The following is a 14,186-nucleotide window of genomic DNA, read 5'->3' on the forward strand; positions in this document are numbered from 1 at the left end:
GCAGGCTTTTAAGTGGATCACTACCTAACAAAAATCACAAATGACTGCTCTCTTTTCAGGCAATAACAATAAACCAACAAGCATTTCTGCAGTGGCATAATTAGCATCATTAAGCTATTATAGGGACCTGTTCTGTTCATTTCAGCACCACTTCTTTATTCTTTGACACCACAGAGTAGCTTGTTTTAACAGTTCACTACTCTTTTTCAGGTTAAAGTGAGCCTTGGGTGCAGTCCTCTTAATCTGTCCTCCATCAAAAACAAAGCTGCTCTCCCTTCTTCTGATAGATTTCCAGCAGAAGTCTAAATCAAACTCAACAGTATAACAGAAAATAAAGGCAACAATAATGGGTTTAATACTGTTAATTTTTATACTATAATAAATAGAACCAAGTATTGGGGGACAGTGTGGATTTTTTATGATCAACTGGAAACTTTTAAATAACACACTCAGCTCCCACTTACACTTACATTACACCTAATGGAGTGCAGAGGACTGGTTGGGGAATATGAACCTCTTAACAAACATATTATGCTACAGGATGATGCTGAAATTCAGTGATGTCTCATTCTGTGAGATGTCAGCAGTTGTTTGCACGTGATTAAAGAATATATGTGCATTAGGCCATAATTCAGTCAAGAATTCAGTCTGTTTGCTGCATGATCCATTTTCGGCTCACGTGATAGGTGCTCAGGCTAACTTGCAGTGTTAAAAGTAGGAGATGGGCTCTAGAAATGAGTTACATAATTGCTGTTGGGTCCCAACCAAGGTTGGACTGATATAAAGGCAAACATCAAAGAGGGAAATCAGATTGGGAATATGCTTTCACATCTCTGTTTACAGAGCGGTTCCCTGCTACATGATTTAGGTTACATTTTCTGCTTTAATTTCATTTCTGGATGATGTGTTCCCTGATGTTTTATTTATTATCCAAATATTTGATTGAAAAAAGATAGAAGTGCACATTGACAGAATGACATATACAATGTTCCCGTAATTGACACCAATCTGTCCAAAGTGTTGCGCGTCACTGCTGTCACAGAGCCCCATCTTGATTCTAAATCTAAAAACTCTTAAGAAAATGGAGGGATGGATGATGATGCTCATGGCAGCCATGGAGACCGATAGGTCCTCCCTGTTTTTAAATACTGAAGAGTTAATGTCTTTAGCCCTATAACTTCTAACTTTTTGTCTGCTTAAAGTTATATGTCCTGGTACAAAACGTTAAATGGTTAAATGATATTACTCGTGATTATCAGGCAAGAATGACAAAAGGTGGAAAAAGAAAATTTCTTGGTGTTTCCTCAACACTGTGAAAAAATTCTCAACTATTTTGTTTATAAGACTGTAGAGCAAACATCTCATCTCCTTCCTCCTTCAGTATTTTTCAGAGGAAGATGTGATTCTTAAGGTGTTCCAGTCTGGCTTTAAACCACTTCACAGCACAGAATCTGCTCTTTTAAGGTTTTTTAAGGATCTTTTATTACCTGGTGACTCTGGAGACTCAGTTATTTTAATGCTTTTAGATCTTACAGCAGTTTGCCAGCCATCAACAGTTTCAGAGTAATTTAGATCGTAGGCCTACTTGTCAGAGAGAAGTTTTAGGGACAGTTTTGGAGGCTCAACAGCTCCCTCTGGACCGCTCCTACGTGGAGTTCCGCAAGGTTCTGTTCTGGGGCCATTTTCTTTTGTATTCACTCCCTCTAACATCAATTATGAAAAGATATAGCATCTCCTTCCACTTCTGTGCTGATTATTCCCAGATCTAGCTGTGGGTTTGACAGGAAACAATGGCAGCTTGTTATTAGAATGTTACAGCAACATCAAAACCTGGATGACCATAATATCTTTAAAAATCAGTGAGAGCAAGATTGAGGTCAAGATACTCAGACCCATGAGTTCAAGTGGAGCTCTAATATTAGACACGGAGTCACTAGATCCTTACATTAAGCCCTTTGTAAATAATCTTGGCATGAAAATGAAAATTGTGCCTTAAAATTGGATTACCAGATTCATTCTGTTTATCCAGCTAATTCATGTTTTCAATTTAAGGTTGCGGGACTGTAGCATTCACAGGGTGAGAAGCAGGGTCCCCCTTGGAAGTTTGCCAGTTTGTTACAGATGTGGATGTAAATTTCACATTCTGTCAGTTAAACTGCTTTTCTACTGCAGACACCTAGGCTTCACTTTAAATACTTTAACATAAATTATTCCTAAAAATAATGTGTTAGCTGGCGAGCCAGACTACGCTGTATTTTGGACCCAACTTGTCCAACATCAGTAGTTGTCCAATTGCTTCTGTTGTCACATACAGTAAAACTTACAGCTGTTTCGAGGGAAGCTGAGAACATTACTTTTTTGAATCCGATTGTAAACTTTGTTTAATTATAAATCCTAGAAAAAGGAAGAGAAAACTTTTTTATGTTTCTTCCTTCTTAGCAGCTGGATTTCAGTCACCAGGAAGTTTATTGACAACATTAAAATATGAACAAAATCCATATTGGAGTTACCATTCCTGAAGAGACTATCCACAGCTACCACAGAAATATGGTAAAAAGCCCACTTAAGCTGAGCCACCTTTAAAGTGCCTGCAAAGTGCCTTCGTGTAAATATTGAACTTGTTCACAGTTTGGATTTCACATATTGAAGCAATCTGGACTTTAATCTTATTTCCCTTTGTCTTGTCTTCTTGGCAAATGGTGCTATAAACTGGCAGTGGGGAATCTCCAGTGAAATCAAAAGATATGAGGATTTAGATGGATTTCCTCGTGAATATTTTTTTACTGTGTGGGATTTCTATGTAATTACATTTTAGAAAAGGTAATTGACTCTCTGTTTATCCACGCAATTCTCTATTTTCACACACATCCTTCTGAAATACTGAGCTAAATTGTATTGTTTTTGGATGTAAAATAGTTGCATTTGACCACTTTCATTTCATTTCCCTCATTTTGAAGACACAAAGTCAACATAAATACAAATTTGCTGACAGTTTCTGAACATTTAAACAGGAGACGTGGACAGCTGAAAACTGTCTTGAAATAAAGGACTCTAGTGATTGTATAGTGTTTCACATACTTCTGGCTTTATGTTTATGTATCCCAAAGCTTTCCCCTTAAAATGAACCCCTATACAATGCAATTTTGTCATATTTTACATTCAGACATTCATTGATGCCCCATCAGTCGGGGCCTTTGGTTTGAAAACAACAGCAACATTCTGTAATTGGCAAAACATTAATACACTGGGGTAAAAAATTCTAGTAGCAAAACATCAGCTGAAGAAGATTTGCCATCTGTGTCATCCTTTTCCCTCATCTGACGTTGAGTTGCAATTTTGAGTTGGACAACTTTAAAACTATTGGATGCATAAAACTGCCATAAAACTTTTAAACAGCAGTTTTTGGTTCCCAGAGGATGAACTAGTCCCTTTAATTTTACTTTGTAACACAAATGATTTAGTGTCAAGTTACTTGAAACTACTGGATGGATCAAATCCTGCTGATGTTAATGTCTCTCTTAAGCTAAATTATATTACCAAAACAACATTTTATTATAAGACTAACATTTGCCATTATAAGTTTTACTGTATACACTGCAAACTACATACAAAACTAAGATAGTGAATATGATAAACATTACAGCTGCTAAGCATTATATTCAAAGCATCAGCATGTTGAAGTGCAGCTTTGTAGAATTATTGGAATGGCTGGAAGTGTTTCATTTTTAGTCTAGCTGAAGAGAATTATCTCACATTCACTGCCTTTAAGCTAAATGGTGCCAATTTAGAGGTCTCAAAAGCTCAGGGCTCCTGTGTAAGGCAACAGAACAATCTTGACCTAAAAATTGAGGTGAGTGACTCAAGAACAACTTGACCCAGAGCGCCACAGCGTAAAACTGTTGAATCCATTTTAACCAAGAGTTTATCAATAAGTCGCTCTCAAGAATCCGGTAAATAATGGATCAAAGACAAATGTTGCTTAAGATTCACATCCATCTGAGGGATTAGATCAGCAGGACCAGACTTCAAACGGCAGAAAGAAATCAAGGGATCGCTGACATGTTTTGAGGTTGGTTATTGATTGTTGCTGGCTGCAGCTTAGGGGCATCGTGGGTCACTGTCTGCAGACCTTCCAGCCACTCTGGATCTCCAGTGAAAAGTGGAGCTTCTGGGCAGCTTTTCCCTCAGCAGTGCTCAGCTGTTTGTTTTTCTTATTTTCATAAACCGAATTTATTTTGGTTATCAGGCCAAATGATGATTCATCACATCATAAGCAGAAAAGCTACTTTTTTTAAGTGCTCTGCTTTTTCCAGGTGGAGGGCCACTTGGTTCAGAAACGACTCCCATCATACCTTGCTCTTCTCCTGCATAATGCACTTCAGGGGGAACAGCAGCATTAAGCATTTGTCTTGTTAATAGTGGCATTAAATTTAAAGTCATAGTAAAAAGAAAACTTATTCGAGTGTAATATCAGAACCTATAAAAAAATTAGCAGGTTCTAAAATTATTTAAATACAACCTAATGCAAACAACAGCACAATGACATATTACGCCATGTTAATATTAATTTAAGAACAACTGAGGGAAAACGCAGAAGCAGACAAGTGAAAACTTCTAAAGGACATAAAGGGTAAGTAGCAGAACCTGGCTTCTTGATTAACTGACCATTAGTAATTATGAATGCCTCTAAAAAGTAGGTGTTTTTGCACTTAGCTGAGTTGGAGCATTTGGCTGTGTGTTGACACAATACCTAAAAGAAAGGACATCAGCAATGATCTTAGAGAAGCAACTGTAGCTGCCGGACGATCTGATATCCTCGTGTTGGTGTTGTTCCCTCGTCATCAAGGATATCAGATCATCCGTAGCGGCCCATCAATCTGGGGAAGGTTATAAGGCCATTTATGAACAATCCATCATTCTACAGTGAGAAAGATTATGTGAAAAACATCCAAGACAGCTGCCAATCTTCTGGCAGTGGATGTCCCAGCAAATTCATCTGGGACACTCCTAGCTCCACTCCTGCAGTTTGAGTTAACATGTGCTAGACTGCATGTTAATGTTTAACATGCAGTCTGAGCACAGCACAAGCCAGTCTATGCAGTGCTGAGAGAAACTGCAAAAAACCTTAGAGCTACTCCACAAGCTTCATTTAGCTTGTTAAATGTTGAAGTTCATAGCATTACAATTGAACATTTTTTTTTTGTCTTTAATCTCCAACGTGGAGATGTTTGGCACAGCACAATGTTTTGCAAAAAAAACAAAAAAACAAGCAGCATATCAACACAAGTACCTCATACCAACTGTCAAACACAACAGTAGTGAGGTGGTGATTTGGGCTTGTTTTGCACCTTGCCGGACAGCTAAAGCTTGACTGAAACTGGGTATGCAACAGGACAGCGTATCAATGTTCCAGTTAAAGTCCAGACCTCAACCCAACTTAAATACTGTGGCAGGATCTTAAGAGAGCTGTGGATAAAGGAATGCCTGCAAATGTCAATGAACTGAAACATTTACAACACTGTTTTGTTGTAAGGATCAGTGGCCCAACATTCCTCCATGCAAGGGACTGATAAAGTCATAAAGAAAGTTATAATTCCAAGCTATTTTTATTATTGTTTCATTATTTTCAGTCTAAATTAGTACTTTTCACAGTATTCAGGGCTATCAAACCATTTCTCATTTGTATTTGGAATATATTTGTTCCACAGCTATAGCATTTTGGAAGCGAGAAGATTCATTTGTGTTTCAGTAGAAAAATTATTACACAAAATTTGTCTGTGGTGTCATGCTAACAAATAGCTCTAACATCAAAGATCAGAGTCTCAGAAATTTCCCAGTATGCTGGTGCAAAATTCTAGCTTTTATTTTAAAATTATGTTCAAGAAAATGAGTCAACACCAGCTTTCAGTACACCGTGCTCAGAGTGCTGGAGAAGCTCCAGGCAGCTTTCTTAATGACATTTTGCCATCCATGGAGATTTTATGACTCACTTAAAACCGAATAAATGAATGGAGAAACATGATGAATGCAGGTATCTCCATTAAAAACACATTAAATCGAATGAACATGTTTTCCAAACATGATGACAACATTTAGGGAGCCGATAAAGGATTTCAGCCTGTTTCAGCAATAACACATCTGAATACTACAAAAAAATGTCCATCACGCCACTCTTGTGTTAATCTATGCACGGTCTGAAGCATGTGTGTGGGAATGTATGTGAATGTTTTACTGTTATATCTTATTAGTATTTTAAGTATTCTATCTATTTTATTTATTGAATTTTATTGTTTTATTTATATTTTGATATTGCTAGGGATGATGCAATGATCGGGGACCATTCTTAATTTCGTTGTTCTCATGACAATGACAATAAAGTTTCTGATTCTGATTCTGATTCTGATTTGACAACACAGACATATGGCCAACAGACTCCTGGAAAAGTAACATTTTGTTTCTTCTATGTCATTCCTGCTGACTGTTACTTTATCTGTGCAAAAATTGTGATTCTTAGCGACGACACTAAATGGCCTTGTACAGATCTTCTTGCAATATGTACATATGGCAGTAATCTTTTCATAAAAATTCATTTATAATCTGTGAAAAATGTTGTCATAATGATATCTGGTTACCATAAAGTGAACAGATGCAACTACAATGATTGTTAAATAAATAAATAACCAATATCTCTTGTCTTAGAAGACTGGTTTTCATCTTTTTCAGCACAGATTTTCCTCTAAACTGTTCTATTTTGCTTTGATTTTACATATCTTATGGAGCTGTTCGGCACTTTGGGATTGGTGGGAAAATATAATGGAGGTAATTTTCAGTGTTTTAAAAAGGAGATTTGGTATCTCACCAAAACTGTCCATACTTGGTATAACCACAGAACTTTCTGATGGAGATTTTTCCAGTTATACAAAAAGATGGATTATTTTGGCTCTTACTACGGCCAAACGGGTCCTGCTAAGACATTGGCGGAAAAAGAACCCCCCTCCCTATGAAGGGTGGCTAAAGACAATGGCTAAGTTGGCGTCTTACGAAAAAGTGACTTATGGTTTATTAGACAAATTGCATCAATATGATTGTATTTGGTCCCCCTTTACAAGCTGGCTTTCTGTAACTTGAAGACCAGAGGAGTAATGACAGGGTGGTGGTGTGGGTGGTGTGCGAAGAAAGAATAGGATAACTTCTCTTTGTTTGGGTTTTTGTTTTTTTGTTGTTATTGTTGTGTTGTGTTGTGTTTTTGTTTTTTTTGTTGTTTGTTTGTTTGTTTTTTAAACTATTTATTTATGTATTTATCCTTAAGTTCTGTTATTGAAGTTTAAAATGAAATAAATAAAAATTGTTGATGATAAAAAAGAATATTACAAAATCTGCTAACGAATTACCACAGTTATTTATTCTGGACACAAACAGAAATGTTAAATGTCAGAGCATTTTTCCTGATGAACAACAGTTTATCCATCTGCGTATCCTCCCACACTGAATCACTGAGAGAAGTCTGACTTGAAATGAGATATAAAAAGTTAATTCCTGACCTTTGGAGATGCTGACAAATGGTGAATTTTAGGCTGAATGTTTCCCTGAAAATAAACAAGTGTTTCCACAAATGACAAAAGAAATAAAAAAATATAAAAGTAATTTTTATATGTCAAATTACTCAACATTCAGTTACAATTTAAATTTCAAACAGTGTATTAAAATAATAACTCTATGACCAAAAACAAAAATTTAAGTTGACCAGTTCGCCAGTGTAAAAATATAAAAAAGACTCCATGTGTTTTCCTCCTTTATAAAAAGGTAACATTTATTATGTTTTGACGGGGTAATTCTGACCCGTTGTAACAGTCCACTTCATGCACATTGACCAGTACGCTTTTCATCATCCTCTACTGAGCAACCTCTGAACCATGAAGAAACTTTCCTTAACTTTAATGAATGATCAGTGGCATTTTTGTTTGAATATTTGGAAATTTAAAAAAGCATCCTGGGGCTCTGAACTGAGCTGTAGATCATGTTTGTTTACCTGCTCAACAATTAAATTACGTGTTACTAGAGAAGATGTTTTCTTACATTGTTTAGAATTTGCCCGAGAACTGAAAACATTTTGGCAAAATTAATTTTCCTGCAAGCAGAAACAGCCAAGGCCTGTTTTTGTGGTCAACTGGATTAGACTGGAGTGGTTATACTGCACCGGTAGGCGTCGCTGTTTCTCTCTGATATAGCTGTACCAAAAGGTATCAGGTCATAAGGAAAAGTCTCCTCTTGAAATTCATAAAATCTTCGTCTTGGGGGTCCTGCTTGTTTGGTGTTTATAAATTTGATGATGGTGATTAAATAGCAAACTATACAATTATACAATTATAAGATTAAAGCAGCTGTTTATATTGCACGCCCCACGTTTTGCTTCCAATTATCGCAGGAAGCTGGCTCAGCAACCAGTCGCACTTCTGATTGGCTGAATCCGAAGTCAATCCCAGGCTTGTCCTGGAGCCTCCTGTTGGCGACCAGTCAGTCAAATGTAACCAAAAGAATAGAGGGACTTCAGGCCTCAACCCCCCTCGCTTGCTTTTAACGAAACTCAAAAACTGCAATGAGACCATGTAATAACCTAGTTATAGTTCCTCGTTAATGTGGTTTAGTATTGAAAGTGGGTTTAATTGGACTTGAGGACTTGTTGGCTCCTTTGTCCGGTTTTGTTACGCTCCGTGCCAGCGCAGCTGTTTGCGCATCTGAGTCGCGCTCAGCTTGTGCAGGGTCAACATGATTTTACAGCATCTGAGCCACTAAACTACCATGGTGATACTGTTTTCTGGCGATGGAGCTGGTGGGGCGAACCTTGATGAATGCGCAGTGTCCCACTGTGGAATAATCGGAGTCCAGGTGTCACCAGCGGAGAGCCGATGTGTCTGTCTGGAGCAGCCAGCTGGGAGCGCATGAGTTTGGGATGCAAGAGAACCCTTAGAGAGACAGTTCTCGGTGTCTTTTACCTGGATTCATCACGGCCTGCCCAGACCCATGGCCTCTGAAGTGGTGTGCGGGCTGGTCTTCTGGTTACTGCAGCTGGTGAGTTTTCCCTCTAATACCCACTTTTTTTTTTTTTTTACATCTTTGTTGGCCTTTTGTGTTATTGACAGTGCGCAAAGTAAGAGTGGGTAATTAATATGTATAAATGTTTATACATATTATTATCAATCCCATCTTGTTCTGTCCTTGTACTTTAAATGTGATTTTAAATAATAACTGTACTCTCGTTTGTGTTTTCCCGCCTTCCTACACTGATAAATAAGCTGTGACATTAATTCAAAGCCTCATATATATTAGAGCGCAGTTCCAGTATATTTGTTCAGGACATTAAGAGCAGCTTTCATATTTATTAACAGAGCCGTCAGCGCTGTCCTCCACCTGTCAGCGTTTATTGGAGTTAATGAAGGAAACACAGCCGGCAGCAGTGACTGCAGAGTCACACCAAAGGCATGGTGTCTGTGTTTCAGGTACAAACGTCTGATGGTGAAAATGAACTGGTATGTACTTCTTATTTTTAGTTATTTGTAATTACAGACAGAACAACAAACTTAGAGTTTACTATTTTCCTAGTAATCCCTTTATTCTGAATTAAACATTTATGGCTTTCATTAACTGTGCTATAGCAGCTTTCACAGTATTGGTTGTTAGTTTTCATACTCAGTGGCTATTAATGAATCATCAGTGTTGTTATTGAACTGTTCGGCTTCTGACAGTGTGATTGTTATTCATTATCATTTACATTACAATGACATTGTTTGAGCTGCACGTCTTCAGCTGTTTCACTGCTCTGTGTTGCAGTCAGCTGTGTTTTGGTCTGTTTACTGAATTTGTTACTCTGTTAACAAAAGTCGTTCTGTGAGAAGGAAGAATCTGTTGGTCTCTTATTAGAAGTTAGTGCTTGATTTACTTCTTTCTCGTGCAGATTATAATTTAAAATACTAAATGAAAATCCTCTAGAACCTGTGGATTTCATCTGATGCTACATGCAGCTCCAGTTGCTTCTTGTTTGTTGGTCGCTTTGCCTTCAGCTTTGTCTCCTGTAACTAAAGTGCTTGCTCTGTTGAGCTGAAATCAATTGACTGATCTTGCTATTGAAGAATGACCAATTTCTTTGACTTCAGAAACTTGCTTTTCCAGCTTTGCTAAGAGCAGGCTTTTAATCAATAGGCCTCATTCAGTAATACTATAATGGATCATCTGACAGCACAGACCCCTTTAATTTCTCACAGCAGTTGTGAGTCTATGCATTTTGTCCATTAATTTGTGGGAAGACATTTTAACAGTATGAATTAATAATACAATTCAGAGGATAAAATTAAATGCTTCAAGGTTCAATGCGTTGCACATTGAGCATTTCTTTTTCAAAGTGCAGCTGAGCGTTCACTACAGCTGCACACACGAGTAACTGTCAAAATGGAAGAAATGTAACGTAGAAAGAAGGGAACATGCATTCAGTGGGCACGTTATTAGGTACACCTTGCTAGTAAAGGGTTGGAGTCTTCAGAGCTGCTTTAATCCTTAATTGCACAGATTCAACAAGGTGCTGGAAACATTTCTCAGAGATTTTGGTTAATATTGACATGATCGTGTCACACAGCTGCTGCACGTTTTGTTGACTGCACATCCATGATGTGAGTCATGCTCATTGGCTGCATTGAGAACTGACTGTGGAGATCATTTGAGAACAGTGAATTAATTTCCATGTTCAAGAAACCAGTTTGAAATTATTCGATTTTGTGGCATGACGTATTATCCTGCTGAAGGCAACATTCTTAAGGTGTGTACACTGTGGTCATGATGGATGGACAGGATCAGCTTCAATTACCTTTTTAGAAAAGTTTATGAAATGATGACATCACACATTCCTTATAGCTGATAGCTGCAGGAAGGAAAAGAAAGGCTCTGTGTGGTATAGTCAATAAATAGACCTAGTAGACACAAGGTTGGTTCCAAAATTAATATGGTTTATCTTCGAAATTTGCTGTCAGGATCTGCGGCTGCATATCGTGTGTGGCAAGACAAGGACCCAAGCGCAGACGGCACAGGAAAACAGATACTTAATTACAAAAGGCGAGCCATTTATTTTGGCTGAACACAAATGTACAAAAAAAAGGAGAAACCAACAAGTAACCTAAACTGGGAAAATACAAAATAACCATGAAACCTGGAAGACATAAGGAAAGGTGAGCAGAGACTGGGACAAGGGGCAACTGAGTGATAAGGAAACTGGAAACACACGGGAGCACAGCAGGCACAAATTAAACATGATGAGACAGGGGAAACAAACTGAACAGAATGCACATGAGACAAGGGATCATCAAAATGAAACAGGAAGTGGCACGCAGACTGAGACCCAAACAAGGACATGTAAACTTGTACAGTAGAACAGAAGAAAGACAGACAGAGAGCAAGGGACATGGCTGGGGAGACAGACTGACAAAACAACATGAAGACGAGACTGACTAAACTGGAAGACCCTGAGGAAAGTGCACAGAGATGAAAGAAGGACATAAAAGAAGACCATATAGCAAACAAGACAACCTAAACTAGAAATACCAGCAAATGACTCAACAAACAAGGCAGGATGGTAACAGGTCTCACACCAACAATGACACCGCCACGTTCATATTCACTTAAATCACCTTTCTTCCTCATTCTGATCCTCAGTTTAAACTTAGGCAGATCGCCTTGACCACGTCTCCATGTCTAAACGCAGTGACCCGCTGCAATGTGATTGGTTGATTTGCATTAGCAAAGCAATTGAACAAGTGTACCTAAAACGTGTAGAATCAGCATCACGGATGACACATGCAATGCATGTAATCAAATGCAAAATATCACGATGCTGTGCCGTATAGATTGTCACTTTTGTTGTGTTGTAGTAAAAGAGTTTTTCTGTTGTTTTAACTGGAAGAGGCAGAAGCTGGATTCAACCATGTATGTGCACTTTTGCAGTAACTGTATTAAAACAAGACCAGTTTATTTTTATTCCCTGTCTAAACTTCTTCAGATGGTGGGTCATACAGCAAAGACAAAGGATCAGGAAGACTAGCAGTATTAACATCACAGATCAATACATCAATTAATGGATTTTGGAAGTATATACATATATATAGCAGCTGCATAGTTTTGTAAAAAGTTCTACTTTTAAAAATGAGTCCATTAATTATCACTAGTTGTCCATTATTTACTGTTAAAACACTAAGTGAATTGAAACTAAGAAACTATTTTAAATGTCTTTATTTTACTGCCACACTGAACTGAAGAAAACTGAGTCCAATTCTTTCCTTTGACTCATTTAATTCTAGTAAAAGATGCATGAAACAAAATTGCAATTGCAACTGCAACAATGTCAGGAAGTTTTCTCTGTCTTTTCTCTTTCATCTCCTACAGTAACTTTCCTTTGCTCTCAGGTGGAGGTGGAGGTGGAGGTCCGAGGTCCCGCCTTGGACTGTTTGTCAGCGGAGCCACGTGTTCCTCATCGGTCCATTACCTGCAAATACTTAAGGACCAAGTTGGTCTGTTCCTGGGAAATGTGATTTTGCTTTCTTGTGAGTAAATTCAGTGGCGTTACCATCTTTGCTCCCTGCTTTGTAAGGAAATCCAAGTAAGAATCCTAAGATAACATTAACTCACAAATCTCCAATTTGACACTGGTAACATCGGCTAATCTATTTCTCCTCCTTCACAGAAGCCCATCGCAGCTCAGTGAACTGAAACTCATGTGTGGATCTCTCTGTTGCAAATTCCTTTGCTTAGACCGGTGCACTTGTACAAAATAAACATTGGAAAGTTGCATGTTTTGCATGCCTTAGAAAACTCAGAATTCATCGTCTTCTGTGGTTGTGATAATTAAACTTTATTTTAATGCTTATTTGAAATCAGACACTTCATGCTCCTGTATTTTAAGGGCATCTGGCTCTTGCACTGCTGCATTCAGTGATTTTTTTGTGGCATTTCATTCTAAAAATGATGATATTTTATAATCCCTGAAAATTTTTTAGGTTCTTGCAAAAATGAAATCTGCACTTGTGATCTAAAACTATGCTTAGTGAGGTATTTTACAGCATGCACGCAGATATAACCGCAGGCTGTCCCTTTTAACATCCGAGGACTATCAGGTCTTTACTGTTCTTCAAAACAAAAGCCGGTTCATTGAATGATTTTAGCACCGGCTGTTTTAGTGATGCGGGCCAGATGAACAGATAATGAGGTTTGTGAGTTTGAAGTTTAGTTAGAGTAATGTTTGATGTTTTACTACTATGAGCCAGCAGGAACATTTAAATGAAAGAAACTAGAAAGAGAGCAAATTATTTGCCCATACTGACTTCATTGGCTCACTGTTAAATCCATAATCAAGTTTAAAATCCTTTTAATCACATACAAGGTCTTGAATAATCAGGTCTCACCTTTTCATCCTACCTCATAGTCCTGTATCACTGTGTGGTAAGACTTGACCTAATCGGCCAAAGAATGGCAGGAGACAGATGCTGTCCAGTGTAGCGAGTGATTTAATCACCATCTTTGGTGAAACAATATTTACAAAAATAAATAAGAAACAACTCCATAGTTAACTCAGTTCAAATAAACATAACTGAATTTAAATCAACAGAAATTAAGGTCACATCGACACACCGCTACACTGACCTGGTCCTTTCTCTTCAAACACCTGCATCCTTCTGCTTAAATCGTCCACTTAACCAAACAATCTCACCCCTGGACTATTCCATTATGTAGGTAAAACAAACATTTCCCTACGCAATCCTATACTGTTACTCTTTCCTAGCAATAAAAACTCCAAACATACTCTAAAATCAACTTTATTCAATTACAAAGATTTTCCCCCTTCTTCAGCTGGTCTCTTGCTGTGACCTCAGACTAACCAGGTAACTATAAATACAGGAAGTGAAGCGACATTTTCCCTTTTTTTTATCCTGGAACACAGGTAGGTGAGGTGAGTTCAAACTACACAAATTAACATGTGAAATAAATAACATGTTAACTTAACAAACTTGTCAGAATTGATTTAAACCAAGATGTTACATTACATAGTCTGTGAAAGTGCAAAACATAAACAAACCTGGGATAGTACATGTTTGCCTATTACAGAATACATATGAGATATGGCTAAATCAAAACAAGAATGTTAACTAAGA

At 37.7% G+C, this 14,186-nt stretch overlaps 1 long non-coding RNA gene across 1 annotated transcript; it reads left to right on the plus strand.

Annotated features, from left to right (window-relative positions):
- The first annotated feature begins 8,529 nt into the window (after positions 1–8,529).
- On the plus strand, positions 8,530–12,911 carry LOC143413704 (uncharacterized). The gene is made up of 3 exons (XR_013094317.1): positions 8,530–9,069; positions 9,387–9,527; positions 12,444–12,911. It is a non-coding gene; the product is annotated as an uncharacterized LOC143413704 (long non-coding RNA).
- Positions 12,912–14,186: the final 1,275 nt, after the last annotated feature.

Source organism: Maylandia zebra, linkage group LG18 (genome assembly GCF_041146795.1).
Source record: "Maylandia zebra isolate NMK-2024a linkage group LG18, Mzebra_GT3a, whole genome shotgun sequence".
Lineage (NCBI taxonomy): Eukaryota > Metazoa > Chordata > Actinopteri > Cichliformes > Cichlidae > Maylandia > Maylandia zebra.